This window comes from Setaria viridis, chromosome 2, assembly GCF_005286985.2.
Source record: "Setaria viridis chromosome 2, Setaria_viridis_v4.0, whole genome shotgun sequence".
Classification (NCBI taxonomy): domain Eukaryota; kingdom Viridiplantae; phylum Streptophyta; class Magnoliopsida; order Poales; family Poaceae; genus Setaria; species Setaria viridis.
The window spans coordinates 5,315,689-5,331,321 of NC_048264.2; the positions used below are offsets into that span (position 1 = coordinate 5,315,689).

Genomic DNA, 15,633 nt, shown 5'->3' on the forward strand with positions numbered 1-15,633 from the left:
TGCTTGGAACCCCACAATGGCATAATGGTGGGTTCATAACACGCTGGCATGCAGCCTCCTGCTTTTGTTCGTCCGTCATTGGAGGTGGATTCGGTGGAGGTGGCACCCACCATCTGAACTGATGGTATGGCTGATTGACTGACTCATGCCACCCTTTGTCGCGCATGTGTAGAACACCCTTCTGACTGTAGTCACATGTCTTGATTGCTTCACCTGAGCTGGGATGCCACATTCACAAATAGGGACTAGAAGAGGTGAAGGCACGGGGTCGTCCGCATCGCCCTCACGATATTCCTTGATCTTACGCTTCTATGACGCCATCTCCCTAAAAAAGATGAAAATATATTAGAACAATTGTATATAAAAAATAAATGAAGTGGAATTAACATGATGCAAAAAGTACTAACACAAAGAATAAACATGCAATCCTAAGCAATACCGTATTCGCACTCATCCTACTCCTAGACCTCTTATTCCTCTTGTTTTTTGATAAATTTTTCAGACCCTGCTTGTGTCGTTCAATGCGGTGATCCTCCTGGTGGCAGTGACTACAACGTGGCTTCACCTTGTCTTGGTCGAACTTTCCGTAACTGTAAATATCAACATCATACCCACTTGATTGGTCCATCTCATTGCGCAGCTGCTTCTTCTTCCTCCTTCCAACCTTGTTTTTCTTCTTGTCATTGTCAGGAATGTAGTCATGGTCATTGTACCCCGGCCAATGCGTCTCATCTAAAATAGGCTCGAAATGGGACTCCCATGTCTTCAATACTGTATTCTTAGAATACAGTTGTGTCATATATGCCGGTGATAGGTAGGACACCCCTCTCATACGGTATGTGGCAATCATATGAGAGCATGGAATATATAGCAACTGTGGGACACAACACGTGCAAGTCACACTTGAGAGGTCAACTTTATATATGCGCCCACCCATCATCTCACCTCCAACAGTCAAAGCGGAAGCCGTCCTAACCAAATACACATACAATGTGGGATCAGACAACTCAGCTGACATGCCCGCTGCTTTCTTGCCTTCTATCTCTAAGCGGTTCCTTGCTCCTTTCCCCCCTAGAATTTGGTTCGGCCGCCAATCAATTTGAGCCCTTTCTTTTGACCACCTATGCACAAAATATGAATTGACCTTGTAGAAAGTGAACTCCACAATAGCAGATACTAGCATAGCACGGATGCCTTTGAGGACCTCGTTTAGCACTTCAGATATATTTGTATTTTGCACACCATATCTAGCTCCACTCTTGTCAAATGCATTGGTCCACTTTTGCTTGTTCTCCATTTGCTCCTGTAACCACTCCATTGTTTCTACATTCATCATTCCTTTCAGTTTCCGTAGCCTAATGTCAAACGTCCTCTCCGCCTTGGCTGCACAAACCAATTTGAGCTGCTTTATTACTTTCTTGTTCTTGTGCCTATGCCATATATTTGCAGCAAAGTGACGCATGCACCACCTACTCACAATAGGTTGGTAGCCTTCCATATGATCCTCAACCGCGTTTAGGATTCCTTAGTGGCGGTCCGATATTATTCATACCTTCCTATCATGCCCAACAACATCCCGACAGACCAAATGCAAGAACCATGATTAGTTGTCGTTATTCTCACCCTCAACCAAGAAAAATGCAAGGGGGATCAATCGGTCCTCACCATCCATACCAGTGGCGATCAACAAACACCCCTATACTTTCCGGTTAGAAATGTTCCATCAACGCTTATCAATGGCTTGCAATGCTTGAATGCCTCTACACATTGGGGGAAGCACCAATACGCCTGCTCCAAAATAGGCTTCATGACACCATTGTGTAGCTCCTCCTTACCCGTTGTGTGAGTGCACCACTTTGTACCCGGGTTGTAGTGTGCTATCGCTTGTAAGATTCTTGGCACCCTACCATAAGCATCCTTCCAATCACCCCACAACATGGCTATAGCATGCTGCTTAGCCCTCCAGGCCTTTCCATACTTTACCACGTAATTTGTGAATCCTTTGATGGTTTCAATGACCACGGTTGTAGAAACATCGGGATCAGCATGAACAAGTGAAGCGATTCGTCTTGCAATGTAACAAGCCGTGCACTGAGAATGCTCTTGTGCGACCTCGAACGTCCCACATGTATGAGGTTGAATAACTCTACTGATCCTCCATTTCTGTCTATCATCAGGTAGTGGACATGCCCACACCTTCCAGTCACAACCATGTTGGCAACGAACCGTGTATCTCATTTTGGCCGATGAATGAACCACATCATATGGCCTATAGTGCCGCACTAAGTAATCCCTTAAGAAAAACTTTAACTCCTCTAGGCTATCGAATCTCCTTCTCTTCTCTATAGACAGCTCACCACTATCAGGTTTAACTTCAGTAAGGCGTAACCCTGAGTCACAATAAGTCTTCCTTGGAATCGAATGGAATATGAAAACTTAAGGGACATGTACATGTACAACTTCCAACTGCCTCAGCTCAATCAGAGTGAATTGCGGCAACCAAATTCCAGAAAAAGTATGTACCAATCCTCTTAATACCTCATCCACCCTCTCATTAAATAATGGAGTTGCTTGGCCCACCGGACTTGGTTCAAGTATAGGACTACTTCGCACCATAGGTGTTGGTTGGGGTCATTGGAGTTGGAATGGATTGCACCAAAGGTGTTGGTTGTATCATTGAAGTTGGAATTGATTGCACCACGGGAGTTGGTTCTGCCACCCTTTCATTAACTGATGGTCTTAGTTCATCAACAAAATGAGACTTATTCTTCACCACCATTTCCAATATCATCTTCACCACCACTTTGTTCTTCTTCAGAGCCCACGCGGATATATCATCCTCATCCTCATCAACCTCCAAGTCGGCAACATCAAAATCATTATTTACTCTACATGTATCAAGGTCACCTTCATCACCACTACCATCTGAACCATGAGAACAATCATCATCACCGCCCTCTTCATCATCCTATTCCTCATCAACCTCATTGGCCGGTAACACATCTTCCTGAGTTAAGTGTTCGATAGGCTCATCGCTATGTGGAGGCATACACCGAGGACAAACATCAACAATTAACTTAGCACAAGCAACTTGAGAACTTTTCACCAACTCTTTGTAAAATAACTAATCATCATCACATGTAAGAGGCATCAACACATAGTGAGATCTTTTATCACCAGCATCAAACCTTCCATGAATTCTTAAATTTTCTTCCTCATTTCCAACTTTGAACAAAAAATTAACTCGGCCTATTATATTATCAAATGTTGGAGGACTATCAAATCTTGCTACTTGTTGCCTCATTCTTGCAAACTCTCCATTATCATCAACCGTGCGACCCAAAAAAAAAATGAATTAAACGATCCATCTACACACAACCACCAAATTAAATTGATTACATGGAGCTTCACCTATTTTCTTACGACTTCTACATTACCGAATATATAAAAAACTATCTTGAAAGTATTATTGAAGAATTTTCAAAAAACAATTTACCCACAATTAACACTTCAAAATGCAAGGGGTTACCATCGACCACTTGCACGATACAACACACCTAATCATAGCCAATTTGTGCTCAATCCACCTATGCAACTCAAATCGTACACAAAACCTAACCACCTCAAATCCAACTAAAACTACGAAATCGAGAAAAATTAATTGGTTAGAGTGGAGGAGTTACCTTCCCGGAGCAATTTTCCTTCGTTCCCCTTTGAATCGGGTGAGGGATGGAGTGGATCTAGAGGGGGAGGAGTGGGAGCGGCACCATGGGGGGAGAGAGCTCGGGTTAGGGCTGGGAGGGGAAGGGAGGAAGTGAGGAGGAAGAAAGGAGGGGCCGGCGGGCCCGCTATGTAATGGACTGAGTCACGCCAAAGCATGTGGCGCGACTCAGCTGGCCAGCTCAGTGGCCAGCTCGGCCACCCCGCGCGTGCCGCGCCAGCATGGAGCGCCGGTCGCGCCACATGCTTTGGCGCGGCTCAGGTTTTTGTCATGCCAAGCGGTGTGGCGACCACATAAAAGGGCTTGGAATTTTACTTTGACCTAGACTGTTTTTGAAATTTTAGATTAATAAAAAGGTTAAAATAAAATAAATTCTTCCTTCCCGTTCTTTCCTTTCCTCCCTTCCACACGATCTCCTGCCTCCAAGTGCTCCTGGCCGCTCGATCTCCCGCACACCCAACGAGATCCGGCCTGCCCCGCCCCCACGCACGGCTGCCGGCTTGTTGCGCCCCTCCACTTTTTTTGACGGGTCACCGGGGGGACGAAGGGTCCCACCTGAATTATATTACCACATATGCCGGCAAGCCGGCGATGGTACAACAATTGCGCGGTTACAGTGGCTTCAAGAGCCAGGATGGAAGTAGAAGGGGACGGGATAGATACAACACCAGAGTACAACAGAGGAACGGGAGGAACACAACTCGCAGACAATTCAAAGACAAAACATGTCACAACCGAAAGACAACCATTGATCACCGATCTGCGCCTCCACCAAACAACGTACTTGCCGGTTACACTGTGACCGTTGCACCTTGCCCCACCCCTCGTAGCTACGCCGTCCCGCTGCTGCCCTCCATCTGAGTGACCGCGCAGCAGGAAGGGGACTTAGAGCGGCGAAAGGACGCGCAAGCCAAAGCTTACCGGAAAATGACGACCTCCCTTGGAGCTGACGGCACCACCTCCAGCACATCCGAGCTCCACGTACCACCATTCAACGCCGCTCAAGGGGAGGAATCCTTGAGGGGGAATTGCAGCAGCGGTGGATACACCACCCGGCATTTGATCTTCTGACACCATCAACAAGGAGAGCATCGACGAAATAGAGGCCCCAGGAGAGGACGCTCACCGAATCACGCCGGCGGCAAACAGCCAGTGACAGCCTCGCCAACGAACAGTAAGGAGGAAGGCATAAGAACACCAAGCAAAACGAACTAGCTTTGCGGCATGGCGGACGACAGTAGTTCGGGATGGGCGATTTCGTCATCACCTCCAAGGAGGACCACGGCGCCTGAGGGCGTCGTCGGTGACGGCACCGGCCGAAGCCGGGCTAGGATTTCTCCTGACCGAACCATCCCAACCGGTGTCGCTCCAACCAGCACAAGCGCGGCCATACCAACATGTGGGTGGGAACGCCTCGAAACAACACCTCCATGGAGGAGACGGCACCTGTAGGTGTCGCTGTTATCAGCAACGGCATAACGCCTGGCTAGGATTTCTCCCAGCGAGTTCCCGACCCGTCGGCGCAGCGCAGGCACTGAGAATGGTGGGGAGCCTTCGCCGCCCTTGAAGAAAAGCTGGGGGAGCACGGCTTGAAAGAGCGGCAGGACGCCGACCCCTCGCGCCGTCGGCACCTCTAGAGCGGCGCGGAGGCCGTGGGGGCTCTTGGCCAAGTGCTGGTTGCCCAGCCACGTCTCCACCAGCCGGGAGAGCTCGTGCCCCGCCGCAGCCAGTCGAGCTCGACCCCGCCACCGCCGGCCTTGCGAGCTCGAGCCCTGCCACCGCCGGCCCGGGGCACGGGCACGACCAGCCCCACGCCGAAACCAAGCGCCGCAGATGCACCGAGTCCGGGTGCGATGCTCGGGCATGGCTGCTCTCGCACCCGAACGGGGAACAGGAGACCCACCACCGCCGGCAGTCACGTCTCCGTCCCGTCGCCGGCACCCCAGATCCGGTAGAGTAGGGACCGGATCTGGCCCAGGAGGCCCCGGATCCGCTACCTTGGCCGGCCGCCATTGCCATGGGCGCTACTGGAGCTCCAAGCCCAACACAGTGAGAAAGAGAACATGGGGAAGGGGGAGAGGAGAGGTGGTGCGAGGGGACCGGCTTCGGCGCCGTCGCGGGCCGCCGCCGCCGCCGCTCGATAGGCTGCAGCGACGGCGGCCGGAGGGGGCTGCCGGCGGGGGCTTCTGTGCGGCGGGGGCTTCTGTGGGGCGGTGGAGTCGCCCCTCCCGTCGCCCAGAGAGGCGACGCGGAGGGGTCCTTCCAAAATTGGTGTTGTTCGAACCAGAGCATGTCATTCCCGCGCCCCTCCACTTGGCTGCGCTGCCCGTTCCTCCTCCGTTCTGCTGCGCCGCCCGATCCATCCCACCCCCGCTCACCCGCCCCAGCTCGTGCGACACCGCAGCCACGAGCCCTGCGCCGGCGGTGGCAGGGCAAGCTCCAGCTGCTGGAACCGCCCGCACTGCAGGACGCGTCACGCTTGGGACCCGACGCAGGCTGCGGCATTGCTCGAGCAAAACCGGACTCTTGCTCGCGGTGTCTAGCAACGCCTGCTGTTTGCTCCAAGTCGCTTTCTGCGTCTGCACCGAAGCCATCGCTGGTGAAGTTTGGTGTTGCTGGCAAGAATGATTGTTTTGGTTATTTGCAATTGCGCTTGATCATTGATTATTGTCTTTTTTTTTGTCGATTGAGATTATTCGGTGCTTGAGTCTGGCCAAGGCTGCGCCATTGCTTGTGAGCCGAAGGGCTGCTCGCCGACCAGGCTGTGTGCCGCCGGTGCCTGTGCTGGTGGCCATGCATCGATGGGAGAGAAGAGAGGGAAAGGAAGAGGAAGAAAGGATAGGGGAATATGTTTTTCTCAATCTGCTAGAGTAGCTGTCTCATGTCTCATTTAGACTCCATTAGAAACAAAGAAGATGGCACCCTTTTTTCTATAACCGTTTCCTGTAATTTCCACATTTTGCCTCTGGTACAAGTAACATGGCATCCAAAGGATGACATCCAACATTTGGAGCTCAGAGCCACAAAACAATGAATCTTTTGGCAGTGTATTTCTGGTGAAGCACCTTAAAAGCTAACAAGTATCATACTACAGAGTGCAGACAAAGCTAATTTGTAAACTGTACACTGTAATAGATAGTTGTCAAAGTATGTAGCTGCCTCAACTACAGCTGCAAAATGAACAATAAATACATGTGGCACGTTATGACGCACTGGTCTTCCACAGCAATGCAGAAGTAGATGCAAGTAATCACCTAGCGTTTACATGCGGAACTCTGCTCTGGCCAATAGACTCCTCTTACAAGGTTCAAACTAGGTTCAAACTGTACAAAATATAACTTGTACTGTTGTACACTAATTCCCTGTTGTTTTCTGTCAACAAAAGCTAAAAAAAAAAGGTTCAAGATTTTAGTTCCTCTGTTTGTATGAGGGTAACTGGTAAAGTTCTTTTAGAGAATTTTCAGGACATAGTTTGAGTTAGGACTAAATTTTCGACAACCCAAATTCTCCTAGTCAAACAGGCCCATAACTAGTTCTGAAATCTGAATTCTGAACCAGGTATATATCAGTGCAGTAATCAACATTAATCAGGTAACCTCATAGACTAATATTTAAGAGCTTTCAGTTTAAACTAAACCTTTCAGATTCATGAATCATTTGCCACATATATGGAAGAAGCATCTATTATTCCACAAAGACAAAACATGAAATGGGTTGAGGAAACAAAATTTCACTCAACAATCAGTTAATCACTCGATTGTAAGGTCAACAAAAAAGAACGGACTAGATAGGACGATTACATAGTTCTGAAGCATGAAAGGTTAGCATTTGATACACATAACTTAAAGACAAATCATGTATATAGGGCAACTGCGTTCATTTAGATAACTAGCAAATCATGTATTAATTGGTGAGAGGTAGCACCATTTATGTTACTGGCTGCTCGATGCAAAGATCAAATTCTTGCTGAAAACATGACAAGCGCACCACATGCAGCAATTTCAATGCTTATAACCAAGTGCCGATGACTCGAAACAGGGAACATACAGGTTCATACAAGAACGAACTTGTCCTAGAGTACATAGAACACACACTTCTCTGCTATCCAAGTCATATGCTATCAGTTTATGCTCCCATTGGTCAACAAAGAAGACCAAATTGCGATCTGGATGAAAGGCAACAACGACATAATGAAAAGGGGAGACATAGTTCTTTGTTCCAAACAGCTGCAAAAAGCTCACATTGTGTTTTAGAACCCATTCTTCCGCATCATAGTCCTCAAGAACCCAAATGGACAGGCCAGTAAATTGGAAATCACCGACTTCGGCCTTTTCTTTTCCCAGTCCACTAATACAATGCAGGCACCCTTGCGATTGACCAATAAAAGCAGCATTGTGATACAAATGCTTATTTGGCCAGTAGATGATCTTACATGTCTTCCCTTGGCCATCCACCGCAACTATTTCAAAATTCAAACTCTTGCGCAAATTGGTAGAAGAGAAATGCAGCAGGCCATTAACAACTTAAAATCCCTGCCATATAGGGGGCTTGCTATGGCTCCATACCTCCACCTTCACTTTCCCATTGCCTCTCTTTCCAATGTAGACTAATTCTCTTTCCAATGGCAAATCTGTAGAAGCAACAGTAAGAATGATTTTTGGATGGCAAATAGTTAAATATCCCCCGTATAGGGGGCTTGCTATGGCTCCATCTGCCTCCCCATTCACTTGACCTGTCACTCCATAAGCCGCTTTCGGATGCGTAGGTGCACACCCCTTCCACATTCTCCCGATAACCATCCTGCCAGAACTGGACCAAGTGGAAGTACAAGGAGACATATGGGTCGAAGAGCAAAAAGGTGCGCACATCATTTACACAGTCTTCCTCGTCGACGCCCTCTTCTGGTGGAGGTGGAGTCAAGCCGGAGCTGGGAACCGCCACACATTGCTCGGTGACAGGGTTGCACACGATGTAGCCCTGTGAGTCATATGTGTCTGAACCCCATCTGGGGCCAAAGAGGAGGAGGCTGTTGCAAGAATCCAAGAGCCTGATGGCCTCAACGTCAAGTTGCTCCTTCATGGAGGCGAGTGAGGGGTCTAAGAGTGGCACCGGCACGGATTGACCTAACAGATTGATGAAATGCCCATAGTTAGGGCGAGACACCTTCTTGTTCTTGCTGCGGCTGCTGACAAGATCTCCGTTGGCACTGCCATCGCTGTTGCCGTCGTCGTCGCCGCCGCCGCGGATGCCGCTGCCGTCGAAGTAGAGGAGCCCCTGTAGGGTTTTGGGGAGATTCTTGCAGCGGAGGCGGTTGGAGATGAGGTCGCCGCAGGGCTTGGAGACGCACTTGGATCGGCACAGGGACTTGGCGTTGAGGCGCGAGAGAGGATCTCCACGAGGGCGTCGTCGGGGAGGCGGGGCACCGCGCTGCATCCGGAGCCGTCCATGCTGCTGCTGTGCTGCCTGCCATGGAGGAGACGGAGGTGAGGGGACGAGTAACGCACCGCACGCGCGAAAAGGGAGAGAAAACAACGCAGCGGGAGGGCGAGCTCTCCGGCCGCCGCAGAGGATGGGAATCGCCGAGCTCAACTGGCCAGTGACTGAGTTGGGGGAAACCGAGGAGACGAGGAGCACTTATGTAGGCAGTGGTCACTTTCGCACGAACAGTCAACGTGACTTGGCAAGAATACGAAGAGTCTCGTCGCCGGCAACGACATTTACTGCTTAGTTATGCAAGTCTCGGTGCACAGTTTCATTATATATTATCAAGATTGTAAACTAGGTAATTGTACCCGTTGAGTGTCATAGGGATAAAACTCATCTCACATACGATTGAAAATAGTCTCTCTCTCCTTATAAAAATCTTGCCAAATCAACAAAATTGCTAACGTGGCATGGAATTTAATACCCATAAAATTCTTCACGAAACTCCCACTAAGACTGACTTTGCTGAAAAGCGTTCAAGCAGCATAACTCCATTAGCTATGTACTCCAAACATTTCTTAGAATAACAGTCCCATACTTTCTAAAGATCCAAGCATCAAAATTCCATACATCTCAACGATAACAAAATAGAATTAACCTAGGCATAACTGCTGGAGGAACCAAAAATGGCATCCCAATGACTGAGGAACGATTCCATGATCCCATCCATGCATGAATCAAACTGAGATGTTGGATATTATAGTGTGGACAGAAGCTATGGATGTTGAAATAGGATTCAAGATTTCAAGCTGCTTTTGACATTGAACAGCCTACATGATGTATATCCCAGTAATTTGCAACTATTGCGGAAAGTGGATGAGAAATTGAGAGCACAGATTCTGGTTGGAGCAAGTGCAAATCTCTTGATAATGCCTACCCCGCCTTACATGAGTACATGACAAAGCACAGAAGTGAGGCATTCCCATTCAACGCAAAAAGCTTCACTGTAAGCTTCTTTCAAAACAGAGGTAACATGAGCCTGAATATAACCAATTGAGTGTTGGTTTGGTAAAATCATTCACTGCTTTATCTGGATGCCCTATGATTTTCTTGCTACCTGCACACCCACTCTTGTTTTTACTAAAATATCATCACGACTACAATGATCACACGGCTAATGGAGAAACCATTCTGCATCATGCCTCATGTCCAAATCAGTACAAAATTGCAAGGCAAACCAAGCTGCAGGAAGAAGCATCTTTCTCATGAATGCATGACAAAAGAAATGGTCAAACATCTCCATGCAAATTACAAACATAGGATGAAAACTGCTGAGACAATAAATCCCCTCAAAACATGCACCTAGAGCTGTCGACAAAACATGGATACCAATGAGGCAGCTAAACCTGTCCCAATATGCAGGACCAAAAATTTTGGTATGGCACACTGATTCCTTAAACATGTGCAACACAAAATAACTACTCTATATAATCATGGACTGGATGGAAAACTGAGAAAATGCACGAGGATTAGATTCAAGACCATGTCAGATAAGCAGAACAGTTTTAAATCCAATTGTGATTCCATTAACCACTTATTTGTATGCAGGTGAATCCAATCAGTGACTCTTTTCTAGTGCTTTCAGTCCAATGGACACTAACCTATGCTAAGCCACATTTATATTTCGTGTGTGCCAATGGCAATGAATGAATTTGAATCTTAATATTATGCACAAGCACAATAGGTGCAGAATGTGCCAAAAGATGGAAAATTTTATACATTCTGACATTTGAGTGATGTCTTCAGGTAATCAAGAACAATAAAATTAATTGTAATCTCCAGTACACATTATGAAAAGATTGTTTCACAACTAAAGAACATATGCTATAAACATAATCAGAAAGGAAATTGGTGGTGCCAGAATAATGCATTGCTCTGAACCAGCGATCAAACAGAGCAAGGTGCGCAGACAATTTAGTTGGAGTCGTAGTCTTGTAGAATTTATAGTCAGAAGAAACCGAAGGTAAGGATCTTTGCAAGTGGACATGTATGTAGGAGAGCAAATATCATTCTACTTTGATCTCATAGCAACGAGTTCAGGTGAAACACTGTCAAGTTTTCAAGTACACTGTGCAATTATAAAAGTACAGGTGTACACAGTTCAAACAGAAGTACAGTTATAAAAGTTCTCAAGTACTATTCAAATAGGTGTACAGTGTGCAATAATAAAAGTGCCTAGATCAACTATGGATCTCGATGACAAAAGAAGAATTGTCTGCGGTTAACTGTAATATACTCATATTCCACATTTCTGATAAAATTGATGCAAGTAATCTGCATATGCAAAGATGTTCTGACTGGCCAAAAATCTCCTACAACAAGGTCATTCCAGTTATATTCAGAAGCCTAGTGAGAAAACTTGGCCAAGAAACCAGGTAATCACATCCTAGTATCCTACAACAAGGTCATTCCAGTATATTTAGAAGCTCCAGGTTTAAACATTTCTGAGACACGACCATTTGCCATAAATATGTTTTTCCAGCATAAATAATAAACATATACCATACTTAGGAAACACAAAGTCAGTCAGTAATCACTCAGTAGAAAGGCCAAGAAAAAAGAGTATATATATAAGATGGAGATTATCATTCTGGAAACACAAAGGTCAGCTTGGATGTCAAAAATCATAAGTTGTGCAAGCTTAGGCTAGTGCATACATTAACTAGCATATGTAATGCTAACTTACAAGCATGTATAGTGTCTACTACACTGCTTTCTTGTAGCATTAAATAGACCAAAAGAATCCGATAGAAGGGGCACATTCAAGCACCAATCCAATTTTGCACCACCTAATTCTAGTAGATTTAACAAAGATGCTAGTTGCCCCATACTTGGAAGATCAAGTTCTTTCTGAACATTCGGAGGAGTTACCACAAGCATCAACCTCAGTACTTGGTAGCAAGAACAGATGACTCCACAAAACAGGGAACATAGGGGGTAATAAACCTATAGCCACCTCGTAGGCTGCGGAGAGGATGAAGTTCCTTAGTATCCATGTTATACAATACCAGCTTACGGTTCCAACGCTGAACAAATATTACTGAATTGTGGTCTGGATGAATGGCCACGATATCCAAGTCATGGGCTGGGCAACTCAGAAATCCAAACAACTGCGAACAGCTCACATTGTGCTTCAGGATCCATTCTTGTGTATCATTGTCCTCAAGAACCCAAACTGACAGCTGAGTGAAGTAGATACGGAAGCCTTTTAATTGCAAATCCATACTGATGCACTGCAGTTAGCCTTGGCATTGAGCAATAAAAGCAGCATTTGCAAGCTTGTGCTTATCATGCCAGCGGATGATCCTACATGCTTTCCCTTCCCCATCCACTGCAAGTATCAGGGCCTCCGATTTCTGGACATGGTAGACGATAAAATACAGCAGACCATTGATAAAAGCCCTGCCAAACGTGAATTTCAGTATGGCTTGACCCCACTGTCCCCATTCACCGCCCTTTTCTCCTCGCTTCCACTTACTTGCCCTGTCACTCCATGCCTGGTCTCAGATGAGTACGAGTGCACCGCTTCTATCTCCTCCATCGAAACATCATTCCAGAACTGGACCAAGTGGAAGTGCACCGACGCGGCAGGGTCAAATATCAGAAAGGTGTGTGCATATCTTTCCCCATTGTACACGTCATTGCTCTCTCCAAATGGAGGCGGAGGCGGACAAGAGCAGGAGCTGGCGGGCACGTCCACACATTCCTCGGTCGCGGGGTTGCACACAATGTACCCGAACCTGTCCTCCCGGTTGCACCCAAAGAGGAGGAGCCCGTTGCAGGAATCCAGGAGGACCAAGCGCTCGACCCCAGGCAGCTTCTCGGTGAGGAAGGAGAAGGAAGGGTCGAGGTCGACCGGAGGCACAGACTCTCCCGTCCCCGTCAGGCAGGTGAAATGCCCGAAGCTGCGGCGGCCGCCGTGGAAGAAGCCCTCCAGGGTCTGGGGCAGCTTCTTGCGGTGGAGGGGATCGGAGATGAGGTCGCGCCAGGGCTTGGACACGCACTTGGACCGGCGGAGGTCCTTGACGGGCACGCGCGAGAGGATCTCCACCAGGATGTCGTCGTAGAGGCCGGCCACCGCGCTCCCCCTGGGGCAGTCCATGGCGCCGGAACCGGTGGCAAGGGGCGCGCCGCAACCTGCGAATCGAGCGGAGAATCAGGAGCCGTGCCGTGAGGGGGATCGATGCAGGAGAGAGCGAGCGAGCGAGAGGGAGATGCGGCGAGTGTGGAGCGTACCTGATGCCGGAGAGCGGTCGGGGTCCGCCGCGGCGGCGCTGGTCGGCGGGGAATTCTTAAACCCTAGCCCCCATCGCGCAGCAGGAGTTGGGGAAAGGTCAGTCAGTCTGAGAAGATTGGACTTGGGAGGAAGAAAGCTGGGTGCATTTTGTAATCGCCCAAGCTTTACGAGGTCTGTTTTGCAAATGTGCTGGTCACCGTTTTGCGGCTTTTGCCCAGGAGGCATCCCAAATTCCACTCAGGTCCAGTCTCCCATCTGCCTCGAAACACCAATTGACTGAGCAATCAGCATTCAGAACTACTATTTACACCAGTGTGCACATGACTGCATAAGAAGAAAATTAACAACAAAGCACAGTTTAGCGGTGGTAATCATTGACAGTCTAAAGGGTCACTCTGGCTCAGAGAGAGCTGCGAGCTAAACTGGAGATGCCATCAGTCTCACTGACGATGCTGATCTGATCTGCTGGACATGGATCCTGGATCGCCTGTGGCAGAACTTGTTTTGCAACATCGGATTGGAGACGGTTCTGAAGGTCTCGCATTTTTGCAACATTTAGAAGCAACAGCAATTGAGGGGGGTATATGTCTCGATAATGACGATCCTAATTGATGAAAATGATGTGTGTGCATACAAAGGAAGGTAGATACTCCCTGCAATTATCGACTTGTGCTGACAGACCTATTTTTCACTAATTCTTTACTGTAACTGCCACATTTTTGCTCCATATTTCTTATCTAGTACAAATCTATCTGGAGGACAACATCCAACGTCTGGAGCTCATAGCAACGAATTATGAATCCTTTGGTGATAGAATTTCATGTGGAGCGCCTTCATCAAACTTCTCAAGTGTGACACCGCAGGAGTGCAGACAAAGCTAACTTGTACAGCTGTGCTTGTACACAACATAGGTGCTCACCTAGATTGCGGCCAGTAACAAAGAACAATTACATGTGGCTAACAATAACAACAATGCTAAAATACTTCAAGTAATCAGCATCTACAATCAAGCTCTGCTCGGATTCCAGTTACTATAAGGTTCCAGTTATTGTTCGTCAGCACTGTATAAAATTTTGGTCTGCAGGACCAGGTGTACCACATAATCAACATGTACTAGCCACCTTTTGACCTTATGCAACAAAGCTTTCGCTGTAAACCTTTCCCATACAGGCACTGTATTACTTAAAACATTGAACAGAACCGAACTCTACAGAGCTAAATTGTATGTTTATACATTAACCCCTTGTTGATCTTTGTTAAAAATAGAAGAGTTTGAAATTTCATTTCTGTTCCCTGTTTAGATTGGGTGGCCATTGTTCAGAATTTTCAGGAAGCTCAAATTTGAATTACTAAACTCTAGCTAACCCATATTCCCATATTCCAACAGGCCCTGAAGTAGTTCTTAACCATGTATTAATATATATACCGCACAATCAACATCAACTAAGGCAACCTCAGAGGTTGCTAGTTTGTGCTACAATAGCTCTTAGTCCAAACCTTTCCGAATTCCGATACATGCGTCAGTCGCAACATATGCAAGATACACATATTCATTCAATTCAGCATAAATAAATAGACAAGAAAAATTTCACTATCAGTAATCACTACTCAGTTGCTAGCAAGGCCCACAAAAAATGATCTAAGCATGTAAGTGTGACATCCTAGCCCAAGGCTTAATAGGATTGATAGAATACTCATACTAACAAGTTGCAACTTCTTTTCCGGAATCTCATCCTCAAAGAACTCCTGGGTTAAGCGTGCTTGGCCCGAAGCAATTTTCAGGATGGGTGACCGACCGGGAAGTTCTTCCTGGGTGCGCACGAGTGAGGACAAACTGCGCAGAAAAGACTTGTGTTGGTCTGTGAGGGAATTCTTGATATCCTAGAGAGGTGCCAGGTGTAAGCGGGCCTGGACCTGGGGGGCGGGACGCCACAGTAAGATGGTCATAACTTCAACACAAATCATCATAAGTTGTTGGTCCTGTATTCATTTAGATAGCTATACAATCCTTAACTGGAATGCAGTAACTCTTGGACCAATTGCATAAGGGATACATCCAAGCAGCAGCAAAATACATCACCTAATGGTGGTAGATCTATCCGATGGACCAATTCCATAAGGGATACATCCAAGCAGCAGCAAAATACATCACCTAATGGTGGTAGATCTATCCAAGTTGGTAGTGCTGGTC

At 47.1% G+C, this 15,633-nt stretch overlaps 1 pseudogene; it reads right to left on the reverse strand.

Moving 5' to 3' along the window:
• Positions 1-11,836: 11,836 nt before the first annotated feature.
• On the reverse strand, positions 11,837-13,585 carry LOC117843276 (putative F-box protein At5g42430; annotated as a pseudogene).
• Positions 13,586-15,633: the final 2,048 nt, after the last annotated feature.